This window comes from Hippocampus comes, unplaced genomic scaffold (assembly GCF_001891065.2).
Source record: "Hippocampus comes isolate QL1 unplaced genomic scaffold, H_comes_QL1_v1.1 scaffold58, whole genome shotgun sequence".
In the NCBI taxonomy this organism is placed as follows: domain Eukaryota; kingdom Metazoa; phylum Chordata; class Actinopteri; order Syngnathiformes; family Syngnathidae; genus Hippocampus; species Hippocampus comes.
Genome location: NW_017805118.1, coordinates 863,761 through 867,732, shown reverse-complemented (window position 1 = coordinate 867,732; position 3,972 = coordinate 863,761). Strand labels below are relative to the sequence as shown.

General features: G+C 44.9%; 1 long non-coding RNA gene across 2 annotated transcripts in view; it reads left to right on the top strand.

The window, feature by feature from the left end:
- The window catches only part of LOC109513289 (uncharacterized), a 7,513-nt gene extending 4,033 nt beyond the window's left edge, over positions 1-3,480 (top strand). Inside the window, exons 2-5 of one of the 2 annotated variants that reach the window (XR_002167711.1) lie at positions 258-401; positions 2,922-3,050; positions 3,142-3,257; positions 3,390-3,480. This is a non-coding gene — a long non-coding RNA (uncharacterized LOC109513289). Of the gene's footprint in view, positions 1-257; positions 402-2,921; positions 3,258-3,354 lie in introns of both variants that reach the window. The other variant, XR_002167710.1, reaches the window with a different exon arrangement.
- The last annotated feature ends 492 nt before the right edge of the window (positions 3,481-3,972 follow it).

The window sequence follows — 3,972 nt, the reverse complement described above, 5'->3', positions numbered from 1 at the left end:
GGTTTTTTGTTAACACACACCCACACACCCACCCCCACACACACACACACACACACACACACACACACACACACACACACACACACACGTTAAGAGGAATGTGAGGGTCCCGTAAGAGAATAGCTCTCCCCAAAAAGTTTTTCAAATCATCTAAAATCAGAATACATTGGATGAAAAATGAAAGTTGATATAATTTAAACGAAAGAAGTTATTTGAGTCATCACAACTTTTTTTTTTTTTTTTTTCTGCCTGACCAGATTGAAGAGGCTGCTGGGCCAAAGGCGCAACCGACAAACTCGGAGGACATGCGGAAGGGACGCCAACCTGCATTTGGACACATATAGAGCGCTGCGGTGTGCTTGAAAAGCTCATGTGATGTCACGTTGCACCACAAGGTGGAGGTGAGTGCGGCCCGTCTGCCTCTCACTCAACTTAAACGTCTGCTTCGTGCACTGCACGACACTGTGAATTACACATAGACAACCCGAGCATCATCAAGCACTTCTGGAATGTTTTTCACATTGAGGTGGGCCAAGTTAGATTAAAAAAAAAATGTGGGTGTATGTATGTGTGTACGTGTATTACTAACTTGGCACACTTCATTATCACACTCTTCTGGTCAAGTTTTTCAATGACATTGATGTTGTGGCATACACGGACGGCACTTAGTTTTTGTCCCAGTGAGAGAAGTCGGATGTGCTCATTTGCCCCTTGATGTGACACCACACATGAGCTGGTCAAGCACACACAATACTGAAGCTGCTCCCATCTAGAGCCTCGTGTGTGCGTGTGCAACTTGAACTGGCCCACACAAACATTGACTGGTAAAATGCTTTCACATTGTCATGTTAGTTTTTCTGTCCAATAAATTGTTCAACTTGAGTTTGAGTCTTTGCCTTTTATGACTAAATTCAACCTCAACTCACTCGCAGCCTTTCATGCGTCATGATCACTGCAGCGGAAGACTTTTCAAAGACTGACATCTTGACCCCCCCCCCCCCCTATCGCCCTAAATTTTTTTCTTTTTTTTTTTTTTTTTTTGCTCCTCCCGTGTCCACGTCTGCAAGTACAAGAGGAGGTGCTCTGCCTCTCATTAGCGTTGCGTTTCCCAGGCCTGCCACATCCACAAAGGGAGTGTGCAGGGATGAGGAGGGAAAGAAAAAAAAAAAAGGAAGACCACAAAAGAGGGAGGAAAAAGGGAAAGGCGGAGCAATTGTTGTGACGACGACGATGATGATGATGATGATGATGATGATGATGGTGGTGGTAGAGTTAACGTGGACTTTTTTCACCCCTTGGAACGTCACCATTACCTATTTCCTTTAAGTTCAATCAGAAGCCTTAACTTTTATGAAGAAAAGTTGTCATCATCATCTTGCAGTTTTTTTTTTGTTTTGTTTTTGTGAAGAATAAAGCATGTGGTCTTAGTTAACACACACACGCACACCCACACCCACACACACACCCACACACACACACACACACACACACATTCTACCACCCATTTCCTCCATTGGAATGGCGAGTTTTTCTGCAACATTTAGTGGAACCACCAATGTCCCAGAAGAGGTACAATTTAGACTTTGACCTAAAATTTCAGGTTGAGATCCAGCGATTGACTTAATTTTTTGTAGCGTAGAGTGTTTTGTTCTGCACAGCACTTTTTTTTTTTTTTTTTTTCTGCCTGACCAGATTGAAGAGGCTGCTGGGCCAAAGGCGCAACCGACAAACTCGGAGGACATGCGGAAGGGACGCCAACCTGCATTTGGACACATATAGAGCGCTGCGGTGTGCTTGAAAAGCTCATGTGATGTCACGTTGCACCACAAGGTGGAGGTGAGTGCGCCCGCCTGTCTGTCTCTCACTCAACTTAAACGTCTGCTTCGTGCACTGCACGACACTGTGAATTACACATAGACAACCCGAGCATCATCAAGCACTTCTGGAATGTTTTTCACATTGAGGTGGGCCAAGTTAGATTAAAAAAAAAATGTGGGTGTATGTATGTGTGTACGTGTATTACTAACTTGGCACACTTCATTATCACACTCTTCTGGTCAAGTTTTTCAATGACATTGATGTTGTGGCATACACGGACGGCACTTAGTTTTTGTCCCAGTGAGAGAAGTCGGATGTGCTCATTTGCCCCTTGATGTGACACCACACATGAGCTGGTCAAGCACACACAATACTGAAGCTGCTCCCATCTAGAGCCTCGTGTGTGCGTGTGCAACTTGAACTGGCCCACACAAACATTGACTGGTAAAATGCTTTCACATTGTCATGTTAGTTTTTCTGTCCAATAAATTGTTCAACTTGAGTTTGAGTCTTTGCCTTTTATGACTAAATTCAACCTCAACTCACTCGCAGCCTTTCATGCGTCATGATCACTGCAGCGGAAGACTTTTCAAAGACTGACATCTTGAGGAGAGAGTTGCGTATCAGTCATTCGTATGGACACAAGTGGAACATTGCTGGTCCCGTCGGTCTCCTCATGAGTCGTAATGACAGGAATCGAGCTTTTGGGTCATGTGAAAGCGACGGGAGCAGTGAAGCAGTCTGATGTGACTGAAGCGCAACTCTGACCTGGAGCCTTTGGAAACCTGCTGCTATGCCTGCCCCCGGCTCCACCCAATTTCACATCTACCAATCACAACACAGCCCAGATTTATATACCCAATGAAAATATAGTCATTTGGATAGCCCCCCCCCCATTTTTTTGGTGGGGGGGTCCAGGGTGAAAAAAAATCCGGAGGGTGGGGGGGATCTGGAAAAAAAATTGGGGGGGAATAATTTACAATTTTTTTCGTCAGTACTTTAGATTTTTTTTGATGAGTAGTAAGTTAGAATTTTGTGATGTATTTAAGAATGAAGTTGAGAGTTCAAGTGTTCTTTGTAATCAAGCTTTATTTCTTTTGCAGAGTAGACAATCACGAAGCAAAGAAAAACGTGGACAAGCATGTTGAGCTGAGAGCAAAGAGACGTCCGCCAGTTACACGTCGAGTCAATTTATTGCGCAGAGAAAGATGTTTTTGGCATGGAACCGACCAGTGAGAGAGACGTTGCTGGGTTTTTCGTGTATAAAAAAAAAAGTTGTCATAATGGTGTATTGAAAGAGTGTAATTGTCTTCCACTTTTCAGGCTGGACCCAAAGTTTGGCTTCAGCACCTGAATTGAAATGTGACTCGTTACCAGCAGATGGCTCATCTCTTCACCTCATGGCACTCCGGTGGTTCCACCTGGATGACAAAGCACAGGTGAGGCCAATTTATGATGAACCAAAAGCGCAGTTCCATTTTACAGTACGCTGCTGCTGAAGCGCCTCATTTTTTAACTTTCTTATTGAAAAAAAAGTGCTAACTGGAGACTGCAACCTTTTGCTGCAACAGTTGGTCGAGCGTGATCAACGCCAACAGGCCAAGCTGCGACTGGTCCAATGACAAACACAAGGTGGTCAAACCTGCCAACACCACAAACGAGGGACCCATCAAGCTCTTATTTTGAATCTTTGAACGGCAACGTTGAAAATGGAGGCGGCAGTGAGGACCTGCTACGAGCTTGCCGCATTTGTTTCTTTGCCCAGCAGGCCTACAACCAACAGTCAAGTACTTGGTTTTGAATTGTGCAACAGGTCCAAACCTTGAGGGGGACGGCTTGACTTCACAAGTTGATCCATGCAACATGAATCAGGTTCTTTCGCACCACCTAGTGGACAAGAGGAGGACAAACACGCACGTGTGCAGGGGCGTCGACTCGACCAGCTCGTGGGGAGCTCGTTGACCTGCTGGTTGAGTAGAAGCTCCTGTGGCTGAAGCCAAATGTTTCTTTTTTTTTTCTGGACCGAGTTTTGACAACTCTGCCCGTTCTTGATTCAATCACATGCTGAAATAAGTCCGAGTAGTCACAAATGTGCCCGTGTATGAAAGAGTTTGTTTCACTCATGAGGTGAGCAGAGATGGACGCTTCTTCGTA